Raw genomic sequence first — 13,132 nt, 5'->3', positions numbered from 1 at the left:
CGCGCCGAATCCCATCACGTTAGGTTCGGAGCCCCCCCCCCCCCATCGGCCAACAGGCAGCACAAGTCAACTCTGTTTACCTTCTTGCCTCTTTCGCTCAGATGAGCCTTTTTGCATGGAGGGTGTGTCCACCAGGCGGCAGGCCCACCAATCCCTGTGCTCTCTCCCCAGACCGCGTGCTACTCTGGGTGCCTTGGCGCGCCCGTTTAAAAGGGCGATGATGCGAGAGGAGTGAGAGGAGGGGTATTCACGTCTCCCTCGCCGCAGCCTCTCGGAGGCTCGATTCGCACCACCGACCCCGCGCCCTCCTCGTGAGGGGTGCGCGGTCCTACCGGGGGGCTGCCGGGGCGGCTGGCGCCGCGCGGCATCGAGAGGGTTAAGTGTCTCGCTAGAAGCTCTACAGTCCCAGCAACCAGCCGGCTAATGAAAAGTGAGTCGGCTGATGTTATTGGCAGGGGTTGGCTAGTCAGAGAGAGGTTCCGAAAGGTGTGCAACGCTTGTAAACCCGGTGGGCCCGTCACAGCCCTGCAGGCCAAGGCCAAGCAGCTCACTCAGGTGCCCCAAAACCTCCAGCTGACTCTTCTGTAAAACTAGCAGGCCTTCTCTCCACCCAATACAAGAAAGCACAAGTTTAGGGCAATGTAAAATTACTTAACGAATAACTTCTGTATGCATTCATATGTGTGTTTTTAGTTGACTTCCTGACTTTCTATCTGGAGGAACCTCATTGAGTCTCATTTCTCCCTGCCAGGAAAAAAGCAGCCATGCCACAGGCAGCTCTCTATCTCCTCAAGGAAACAGGGTCAACACAAGTTTTCTGAATGAACCTGCTGCTGCACACATGTTCCCTCACAGAGAGCTGCAAGAGACTGCTCAGGTCACTGTGCAGTGGATATGAAGTAAAAACAGGTCCATGGTGCATGGGCCATTCCCTGGCACCCTTTGACATACCTAAATCTTATGTAAAGGATCAAAAGTCACACTTATAATATAATCACTGGGAGAGAGGAGGACTTCAGTCTATTGCCAATATAGTAGGGTTGGGCAGAGTGGACTACTTTCTCTGTTACAGAGGAGGTAAAAAACTAAACAACCTCAATAGTCTCCACAAGTCTGTTGTGGGGAAAGTTTCTTCCTGAACAAATTGTTGGTAACTGGTTCAACCCAAAGTGCATGGGAAAAACTACAAATCGGGTATCTGAGGAATATTTTAATGCACTTCTGCACCCTATCTTTCATCCCTCTTCTAATCCTATGCTTCACAGGAATAAAAGAAACTTCCCTCCCACCAATGCCATTTCACAAATCTCCCTTTCAAAACCCCCAAGCCCAAGAAGTCAAGTTTTGCAACAATGCAGAAAAAAAGGTACTTCCTGGGCCCTGAAAACAATCAGAAAAAAAAAAAAAAGTAAGTAAAAAGAAAAAAGAGTGTAGGACTTTAATATAGATTCAGTGCAAGAAACAGGAATCCGGTTTCCTTTCAAAGCCCCTTAAAGAAATTCAAACACTCAGTAACATGACTTATTTCAAAGAAGTGTAAAGAAAGCCAGTGGCAAAATAGTATGCCTTTAGGTATATGCTTATTTGTAATACCTGTTTTGAAGGTCAGAGCATCATCCATTGAAATATGAGCCGAGAGCACTCCTTGACACTGAGAACTCAGCAGTCATTGTCCAGTCTCAATCTGTCTAGTTATGCATTCATCTTCATCTTGTTTTTTATAGTTGTCAAAATGCTTGAGTGTCTTGAGGGGATCTGAACAACTTGACAGATAATAAAACAAATCAAGGGCTGTTTACTGGGACTTTCAGGACTCAGACATTAAACTAGTCTTTTCTGTCTGTGAGACTCTGCATGCCGTTAAAGTTATCACCTGCCTTTGCTACTGTGTGGTGAGCAGCCAAAAGCCCACCCAGCTGTTCTCTCTCTCTCTCCTCCTCCTCAACAGCACAGGGGGAGAAAATAGGATGAAAAAGCTTGTGGGTCGAGACAAAGACTGTAAGATTGCTTACCAGATACTGTCACAGGCAAAACAGACTTGACTTGGGGAAAATTAATTTAATTTATTGCCAACTAAAATAGATTTGGATAGTAAAAAACAAATACAAAAAAATTAAAACACCACCTTCCCCCCACCCTCCCTTTCCCGGGCTCAACTTCATTCCCAGCTCCTCTACCCACCCTGTGGTGCAAGGGGGGTGGGGGGTGGGGGATTATGGTTAGTACATAACGGTTCCTCTCTGCCACTCCTTCCTCACACTTTTCCTCTTCTCCAGTGTGGGTCCTCTCCATGGGCTGCAGTCCAGCCAGGAAAAATCTGCTCCAGCATGGATTCTCCACAGGCTACAATTCCTTCAGGAAATATCCTACTGCTCCAGTGTGGTCTCTTCCACAGGCTGCAGGGGAATACCTGCTCCAGTCCCGTGGAGTACCTCCTCCCCCTCCTTCTTCTCTGACCTTGGTGTTCACACTGCTGTTTCTCACACTCTCCCCACCCCTCTCCCTCTGCCTGTGTGGTGTTTTTTACCCTTTCTTAAATATGTTTTCACAGAGGCACCACCAACTTCTCTGATTGGCTCATCTTTGGCCTGCAGTGGGTCTATTGTGGATTCAGCTGTGTCCAGCACAGGGCAGCTCCTGAGCTCACAGAGGCCACACCTGCAGCCCCCCCCGCCCTCCCTGCCAACCTTGCCACATACACCCAATACAATACTGTTACTCAGTAGCATTATTCAGTTCACTTTTTATCCTGTCTTTCTGAGGAAACAAAATGTATGTTGCCCTACTGTCTGTGCACCTGTCTTTCTGTTTATCTGGCTCATAATACCTCTGAGCCCATTAGCCAGTTTCAAGTGAATTTCATATTGAAGATATGAACTTCAAATTTAGTGAAAATAGGTGTTAGGCAGAGAAGAGAGAAACCCCTTTAGTACCTTAACTGAGGACATAGTTGAAGTATGAGCTTGCTCTTTGTTAGACATTCAGATATCTTGACAAGAGCCCACACTTTGAACATACACCATAGGAGACTAGGATTCCTTGGTTCCACTGCTCAGGGGACTTTTATTATCTTATAAAATGTTTTTACTACTTTGTTGTCAATATAAGCCACAGTTAGCAAACAAAAGTACTTGCAAATATATAGAGCTTATAGTGTGCTGTCAGGGTTAACTGACTTTGACTCTATAAGAGTAGAAGGAAAAATGATTTTCTGGACCAAGTACTATTAAAAAAAAAAGCAAGGAACTTGCTATCATCCATTGTTGTGGTTTAACCCCAGCCAGCAACTAAGCACCACGCAGCCACTCACTCACTTCCCCCCCACCCAGTGGGATGGGGGAGGGAATCGGGGAAAAAAAGTAAAACTCATGGGTTGAGATAAGAACGGTTTAATAGAACAGAAAGGAAGAAACTAATAATGATAGTGGTAACACTAATAAAATGGCAACAGTAATAATAAAAGGATTGGAATATGCAAGTGATGCACAATGCAATTGCTCACCACCCACCGACCGACGCCCAGTTATTCCCCCTGAGCGGCAATCTCCCCACCCCCACTCCCCCTAGTTTATATACTAGACGTGACGTCACATGGTATGGAATACCCCATTGGCCACTTTGGGTCAGCTGCCCTGGCTGTGTCCCCTCCCAACTTCTTGTGCCCTTCCAGCCTTCTTGCTGGCTGAGCATGAGAAGCTGAAAAATCCTTGACTTTAGACTAAACATTACTTAGCAACAACTGAAAACATCAGTATGTTATCAACATTCTTCTCATACTGAACCCAAAACATAACACCATACCAGCTACTAGGAAGACAATTAACTCTATCCCAGCTGAAACCAGGACATCCATAAACCATGAATACCAAGACATGAAGTATGTTAGTTTGTATATTTTTCTGTTTCTCAAGTATCAGGAGAGAGCATAATGGGGAAACACTCTGCCTTTGAAATTATTTGCATAGGCATTTATAAAGCATTAATCAAAGTAAAACCAGGGTGCCTCTAAAATCTTTGTATAGATATAAAAGTACTCTTGTCAAACAGAGGAGTTTTACTCTTCTTTTGGCAGTGATGAATTGAGGCCCAGCAAGACTGAGCTATCCATAACCCAAGGTCACTAAGGCCTTATAACAGGCAAAGAATCAATCAAACCTCAATTTCCTCAGTTTCCACTGCTTCAACCACAGACCATCCTTCCTTGCAAAAATAGACAGGGCCCAAACCATAAAGAGCTTTATAGATTGCTTTTACTGTCTTTAATGGAATATGGAGATAATTAGGAAGTGAGTAAAGAATATGAAACAGCATTGCTTTCTTCCCACAAGAAATAAAAATTAATAGATGTCAGCAATTTTGTACACTAGCTCCCTAAATGTCTAGGTACAACCCCACGCAATAATGATCCTTTGCTATGGATAGTTGGTATAAGGCTGAAATCATTTAGCATATCATAGCTGGGGGAAAAAACCTAAACCAAATGAACTAGTGGTTCCATCTGTTACTGGATGATCTGTAAGTTGATGAAAATCAAATAGAAAACATGAATAGAACAATTTGTCTAACAAGGCAGCCATCAAGGGATGAAGGCTAGTTTTACCCCTGTTCTTTGAGCATTTTTCCCAACTGGTCCTGCATCTGTTGCCCTCTGGTGCTTACAAGGCTAACTAGTGCCCTAACGGCCCTGTTATCCAGATCTGATCAGGAGTACAGAATGGGTTGTTGTTCATGTACCACTAATACTGTAAATAAATATGGCATGTTCTCTGTAGTAGCAGTGGCTAAAACCTATTTCCTTAAGAGGGGCAATAACATTTTCCACTGAGAGCTGACCCCCTGGTTCATTAAATTGGATATAAGGAACATAGTTTCAAGTTGCAGTTTCATCAGCTTTTTAATAGCACTTCCAGAATTTCTTTGGCTGACGCTGTCCAAAACTTGCTAATAGGAAATGTCATAGTCTGTCTTTTACTGACATGAAAATGACTTCCCAGAGGCTGACTTGCTGAATCCAAATCTAATTGTCATGTTAATAAATACTCAGATATATACCTCGAAGAGACAACTCTGATTTCATTGGGCTGTCAAACAGAAGGAGCTGTTCTGGTGGAAAGGATTTCACAGATGCTGTGCTGGTACAGAAGACCTAAAAGTATTTTTCTTCCTAAGAAGCTATTTGGAGAGAGGTAGGGAATCATTAAGTCTAACTTTGATGCACAGCAGGGTAACACAACAAATTCAATTCTTGGGATCAAATGTAACATGTAAACTGAGTTGGCTTGAGGTAATAGTGCTGGTGATGATGGGATACAGAGGAGAAACATACTCAAAAACTTCAGACTGATGGCTCAGGACCACTAATAATCAAAATTATCACACTGTCTAGGCATAGCAGGATTGAGTTCATTCTCTTTCTCATTATCCCTTGCCTTTCTTCTCTCTTTGTTCCACTATCTGTTACTACATCTAGCAGTACCTCACATCTAACCTCACTACTGCAGAAATATTTTTCCTCCGGAAAAATGTAGTTGAATCGTAGATTGCCATAATTATTCTTTAGGAATGATGTTATCTTGAGATATTTGCGACAACCTCATGTTTCTCTTAAGGCTGTTATTTTAGGTTTTCTGTGGGCTCAGAAAAATTACTCCATATTAATTTATAGTGTTCAGGGAGGGAAGTGTTAATAAGCAAAAAAAAAAATATTACCTTTTTTTTAATCTGTTAGTTTGTTTGGTTTTAAGCTAACTCTTGGCATCTAGTTTAAAGGCTAGAAAATAATCTCTGATAAATTCCATGAGGAAGCATGCTGAGCTTTTAAAAATAATTTCAGTATGCCTCCAAAAATACATTCCCTATAAAAGAAAAAATGATGTATTTCATTTTGATATATGTAGCAGTCCAAAACTGAGACTCCAAACTGACTAGGTCCAAACATCACTTACTAAGTGATGTTAGCAGAATTTGACACTTTGAGGTGGTTTCAAAATGACCACAATTACTTTCTAAACAACATTTTATACACACAGTGGAATGGGATTATTGTAGGGTACGGCGTTCGGAAGATCTCGCGATGTCATGGAAAGGTAGAAGGCTAGTCGTCGCCTCCCTATGACATATCAGTAATCCCACCTACCGTTGTTAGTATAAAAGGAATTAACTGCGCAATAAAAGACGAGTTGGCGCTCACACCATGTGTGTTATCTGTCTCTTCCCTGGTCCGGGCTGACCAGTGATCTAATCGCGGCACCTTGATATGTAGCAACGCTACATAGTGGTGACCCCGACGTGATCGGTCGCACAGGCGACGATGGGGCTTGCGCAAGCGATTAAGGTATTAAAGGTGTTAGCTTATGAGGTGGGTGCCCGCGGTTCGATTTGCAGGGGCCCCACGGGCGAATGCATCCAATGGATGCTGCGCTGGGGGGACATTGAGTTTCCTAGATAAGTTTTGAGCCCCCCAAATTGGGGAGAGATTCGGGAGTCCTTGCTCCGATCCGAGCGCGGAGCTGCTGAACGATCGCAGAGTTGGGGGAAGGTGGAGCAGGTGGTCGCGGCGGGACGGGAGGCTGAGGCGTGCTGGTTGGCGGCGCGAGCTGCTGCGTCTGCGGGTGCAGCGCCCTCGGGAGCAGCGGGGACAGCGCCCTCGGGGACAGCGGGGACAGCGCCCTCGGGGACAGCGGGTCGGACTCAGACGGAGCGGGCGGCCGTGGAGCGGGGCTCGCAGAGTGGTCCGTCTTTGATCGCGGACATGGGCACGGAGGGTGCGGCGGAGACGGAGGTTTTTCCTGCAGAGGCGGCACCAGCGGGACCTGATGCGCCCCCCCCCCAGTATCCACGAGAGGAGTTGCGGCGGGTGGTTCGGCAGCTCATGGGGAGGGACGGTTTGCAACGCCTCAGGCACAGGCACAGGGCATGCGCGGGCGTGACTTTACGGCACTTGCAACAACTGCCTTGGCCGCACTTGGGCGTGTCGCGGCCAAGGATAGAGCGGACCCCCCTTGCGTGAAAGTTCCGCAGGGGATTGCCGAGAGGTTTACTGCCTTTTTAGATCGGCTTCAGCTTGCTGTGCAGGCGGCAAACCTCCCGGAGGCGGCTAAAGAGGCGATTGTGCTTGAATGTGCTAGGGCTCAAGCTAACCCACAGAGCGCAGCGCTTGTCTCTCATTTGCCAGCGGGTTCGTCCCTAGGCAACATGATACGCCATGTACTGCAGAGAGAGCAACACCGGGAAGCGCGTCCGGTAGTGGCGGCCTTGCAAGAACTTTTGCAGGCGGGTACAGCCTGATACTGCTTTTGAGGAGGCAGTCTGTAAGCAGGCCGCTAATGAGCAGGATTCTGATTCTGATAATAATTCTTTTGTATCAGGCAGGGTGGACTCTGAAAAAGAGCCGGATTTATATCCCTCATTACCTCCACCGCTGCCTGCCGCGGCCGTCCCGCCGCTGCCTCCCGCGGCCTCTGCGCGGCCGGGACCGCTGCCGTGCCGCCGCCGGCCCCCACCCCCCCACCCCAATCGCCTGGTACTCCCTCTCCAGGGTCTGCAGAACTTACAACGGAACCTGGCTTTGCTGCACTGCCTGTATCTCCTTCTCCTGCTAATCCCTCTAACTCTGTGCCTCTGTCTAATCCGTGATGATTCACTTAATAATTTGGGAAAAAATACACATAGTTTGATGCAACGCTGTCGAGGAAAAGCTCTACAGCAAGGAGATACCATGTTTACTTTTCCTGTTGTATGCACACCTGCCTCAAGAAATGCAAGAACCTCAAGAGTAGAGTTCTTAGGATCAGTCATCATGAATCCCTGTGTGATGTTTAATTACACCCATAACACCACTCGAAAGGGTCAGAATGTAAATGCTATTTTGCCTGTATATAGAAATGCTACAGCTTGGTGTAACTATATCTATTCCAGAATATCACACTCTTTTTTCTATTCCAGCTGCTTTACCTACGCGGATGTTTTTAATTTGTGGGAATAGAGCATGGGAGAGGAATTCCATAGAAACTTAACAGGAGGCCATGTAGCCTCGGACGACTTGTGTTACTAACACCCGATATTAATATGATTCACAGTAAAAGGCTCACGATAACTGACACAGGTTTAACTGGATGGCTAACAAGTTTGGGAATTACGGGATGGTTGAAAGATTTGCTTATACCTAACTTAGTTATTTTAATTGTAATATTAGCAGTTGTAATGATTGTACCACGTATCATAAAATAGTTGAACATATGATTGCAAAAGCATTTCATGTAACTTGGCTTGCATAAAAATAATTAAAAAAAAAAAGAAAAGGGGAAATTGTGGGAGAGTTCATAGAAAATGGGGGAACATTTCTTTGAGCCTGATTATTTAGAGTTAGCATAAGTAGCCCGCAGTCAACATGAGTGGACCGGAGTACGCTCCCTTTAAGCCACTACAGTATTTGCATGTTACCGTAGACACCTATAGTAAATATATTCTCGCTACAGCGCACAGGAAGCAGAATAGCTTGGCGGTTGTACAACACTGGTGTGCTTGCATAGCCCAACTGGGGATTCCACGACAGATCAAGACGAATAATGGTACAGCTTATACTGCGGAAAAGGTGAAGCGATTTTGTGCAATCTGGGGTATAGCCCTTGTACATGGCATTCCTTATAACAGCACCGGCCAGGCCATTGTAGAACGAGCACATCGAACCTTAAAGACCCTGCTAGATCGTCTTAGGGAGGGGGACCAGGCGGAGCCCTCCTGCTTACGGGATAATTCACCTGTTCTCCGTACACAGCGTCTCCTGTTAACTGCGTTAACTTCATTAAATCAGACAATTCGGGGGGACCTGGACCAGATGACGGCGCAACGACATTTTACGAGTACGGAAGAGAAAGGCCCCTACCCGTTGGTCCGTGTGCGTGATCCCCAGACACGCCAATGGGACGGACCGTTTGAGCTGCGTTGCCTCGGGCGGGGGTACGCCTGTGTACAGACGCCTGAAGGGCTTCTGAAATGGGTCCCTAGTCGTATGGTTCGTCCTGCCCTAACCTTGTAGTGTTTGAGTGTTTTTCTTTACAGATTGCTGTTATCCTTTCCTGGCTTGTGACGTCTTGGGTATCTGCTACGAATTTCTGATGCTGGAGCAATTAATAAACAAGATAACAGAACTGCAGAAGCAAGAAGGCGCTGCAAGACCTTTATAGCAATTAAGAAAACTGTCATTTCGGCTTAGAACATTTAGCTGCGGGATGGGGACTTAGGAGTTGGTTTGTATCTTTGTTAAAAATCGGGGTTTCTTTTATTCTTGTGTATTTTATTAGGTATAATGTTGCTTTTACTGTGTTTAATTAATTGTGTTCATATATCTTGTAGGTCACCTTAGCCAACATAACAGGTCAAGATTCTCTGTGCACTGCAACCACATCACTAAGCCCGTGAACCAATAGACACGATGGCTATGACTTGTGCGGCACGTCTGGCCAGCGACTGCATGTGCCATAGGCTTCCCATGTTTCAACTGAAGCGAATTTTGGCACCCGCTGGCCACGTGTGCTGAAATCTGTTCCTCTGCAAATGTACAAATACTGGGATTTTCCGAAGAGCATCGGGCTGGTGTACGGCAAGGCCATCGTTGCCTCTGTGGGGACGCCCACGTAAAGCTGGCACCTACCGATTGCTGGCCTGAGTTCGCGGATGGTGGTGACTAGATCTGCTAATGCTCTTCTAATAGAAAAAGGGAGGGGGAATTGTTGTGGGAACATATTTAGCTAACGGTCACAAGAGCATTCCAGACGCCTTTAGAAGGCCTTGAACAGAATAAACAAGAAGACAAAAATAAGAAAGATACCAATTAGAAAAACACAGGTGCACATTCCACGATAAAGAGAACTTGGCACAAACAACCTCAATTCGGCAGTTTATCTTGACCAATTAGACTGAGATAAGTCTCGTATGTTTAGTTAGTATGACCAATTATATTTTATGTTTATGCACGTGTGCAGTGTTGATGCAGCCAATCATTGAGTGCAACTGGACGCGTGGACAGTGCATGAATAGTGTGTGTAACCAATGGGAGCTAGTTGGACATGAGGAGGGGGAGATGTAGGGAACACCATTCGGAAGATCTCGCGATGTCACGGAAAGGTAGAAGGCTAGTCGTCGCCTCCCTATGACATATCAGTAATCCCACCTACCGTTGTTAGTATAAAAGGAATTAACTGCGCAATAAAGGACGGAGTTGGCACTCACACCATGTGTGTTATCTGTCTCTTCCCTGGTCCAGGCCGACCAGTGATCTAATCGCGGCACCTTGATATGTAGCACTGCTACACATTCCAATGAATAGGAAGTCAAGAAAAAATGCCAGGAGGCCTGTGTGGATGAACAAGGAGCTCCTGGACAAACTCAAACAGAAAAAGGAAGCATACAGAAGGTGAAAGCAGAGACAGGTAACCTGGGAGGAATACAGAGACATTGTCCGAGCATCCAGGAATGAGGTAAGGAAATCCAAAGCTTACTTGGAATTGAATCTGGCCAGGAATGTCGAAGACAAATAGAAGGGCTTCTATAAGTACTTAAGTGACAAAAGGAAGACTAGGGAGAATGTGGGCCCACTGCTGAATGAGATGGGGGACCTGGTGACACAAGACATGGAAAAGGCTAAGATACTGAATGCCTCCTTTGCCTCATTCTTTAATAGCAAGACCGTTCTTCAGGAATCCCAGGTCCCAGATACCAGGGGGAAAGGCTGGAGCAAGGAAGACATGCCAAACCAGACATACATAAGTCCATGGGCCCTGATGGGATGCATCCACGAGTGCTGATGGAGATGGCAGATGCCATGCAGGGCCGCTCTCAAAAATCTGTGATCAATCATGGTGATTGGGAGAAATGCCTGAAGACTGGAGAAGGAAAATGTCACTACTATCTTCAAGAAGGACAAGAAGGAGGACCCAGAGGACCACAGACCAGTCAGCCTCACCTCAATCCCTGGGAAGGTGATGGAGCAGCTAATCCTGGAAACCACTTCCAGGCACCAGAAGGACTAGAAAGTCATCAAGAATAGTCAGCATGGCTTCATCAAGGGGAAGTCATGCTTGACCAACTTGATAAACTTCTACAATGAAATGACTGGCCTGGTAGATGAGGGGACAGCAGTGGATATTGTCTGCCTAGACTTCAGGAAGGCCTTTGACACTCTTCCATAAGATCCTCATAGAGAAGCTGATGAAGTATGGGCTGGATGAGCAGACAGTAAGGTGGATTGAAAAGGGGCTGAACAGCTAGGCCCAGAGGGTGGTTATCAGTGGCATGAAGTCTAGTTGGAGGCCAATAACTAGCAGGCTACCCCAGGGGTCAATATTGGGTCCAGTCCTGTTCATCATCTTCATTAATGAGCTGGATGATGGGGCAGAGTGCACCCTCAGCAAGTTTGCAGACAGCACCAAAACTGGGAGGAGTGGCTGATATGCCAGAGGGTCATGCTGTCATCTAGAGGGACCTGGACAGGCTGGAGAAATGGGCTGACAGGAACCTCATGCAGTTCAACAAGGGGAAGTGCCAAGTCCTGCCCCTGGGGAGGAACAACCCCAGGCACCAATACATGCTAGTAGCCACACAGCTGGAAAGCAGCTTTGCAGAAAAAGACTTGGGGGTCCTGGTGGACACCAAATTGAACAAGAGCCAGCAATGTGCCCTTGCTGCAAAGAAGTCTAACAGTATCCTGGGCTACATTAGGAGCACTGTTCCCAGCAGGTCAAGGGAGGTGATCCTTCCCCTCTACTCAGCACTGGTGAGGCCACACTTGGAGTCCTGTGTCTAGTTCTGGGCTCCCCAGTACAACAGAGACATGGACATACTGGAGAGTCTCCAACAAAGGGCCATGAAAATGATTAAGGGACCAGAGCATCTCTCCTATGAGGAAAGACTGAGAGCTGGGACTGTTTAGCCTGGAGAAGAGAAGGCTCAGGGGGGATCTCATCAATGCATACAAATATCTGAAGGGAAGGTACAAAGAGGACGGAGCCAGGCTCTTTTCATTGGTGCCCAGAGACAGGACAAGAGGCAATGGGCACAAACTGAAACACAGGAAGTTCCATCTGAACATAAGGAAACACTTTTTCTCTGTGAGGGTGGTAGAACACTGGCACAGGTTGCCTGGAGAGGTTGTGGATTCCACACACCCCCCCGAGATATTCAAAAGCCATCTGGACATGGATCCTGGGCAACTGGCTCTAGGTGGCCCAGCTTGAGCAGGGGGGTTGAACCAGATGATGTCCAGAGGTCCCTTCCAACCTCAACCATTCTATGATTCTGTGAGTAAAATCAAATCCAACTTTCTGGAAGAACAAATGTTATAGATACACAGTCATATCAGAGAACATGTTCCCTTCTGTTTACTACTCAGTATGGCAAACTCTTTGCTATTTTGAGTGTTAGCATTTTTCTCTTTTTACATTTAAGTTTTTCTACTGTAATTCCATACATATTCTGCACTACAGTATTATTCACAGGTCTTGGTTTTGAGCTCTTCCTAGTATCTCCTGAATCACAGCTAATGTCCTTAACCGTGACCAGTTCTGTTGATCTTGAACCTCAGAAACCAGAATGACTCTTCCCTCCCTGGGGCTTACCTATGCATGTGATAAGTACTGAAGGAATGTCTATGCTTCAAATAAATTATAGCCTACGTGGGTGAAGCAGATCTAGATTTAAGCTTGTTTTGGATACTGGTGGCAGTGTAGGCATAGCAGCACTGAACTCAGCGTGGGTTAGCTGCTTGAGTATGTACTCAGGATCCCAGATGGATTTTACAGCCTGCATCAGACACTATCTTTCAGTGCTTATATGGGTGTGTGAGCTTCAAGTTCATAAATAGAAAGTTAAAGTTAATTTGGAAATGTCTACCTTTGACTGCGGTAAAGACATCCAATGAATAATAAATTCACAACAAAGCCAGCACACAATATACATGGAGAATGTGGACTGGGAATCACTTTATGGTTAGGTTTAAAGGTCATAATTTCTTTTCATTCAGTGATTCACACCATTTTTAGAAACTGATCAAAAAAACATTCCTCCTCCTGCTTCCTCAAGATTGTACTATGATGCTAATTGAAAATAGTTTTTTGCCATTTCTATCACAGAACAT

The sequence above is a fragment of the Aquila chrysaetos genome (genome assembly GCF_900496995.4).
Source record: "Aquila chrysaetos chrysaetos chromosome W unlocalized genomic scaffold, bAquChr1.4 W_unloc_2, whole genome shotgun sequence".
In the NCBI taxonomy this organism is placed as follows: domain Eukaryota; kingdom Metazoa; phylum Chordata; class Aves; order Accipitriformes; family Accipitridae; genus Aquila; species Aquila chrysaetos.
This window is presented reverse-complemented; position numbering follows the sequence as displayed.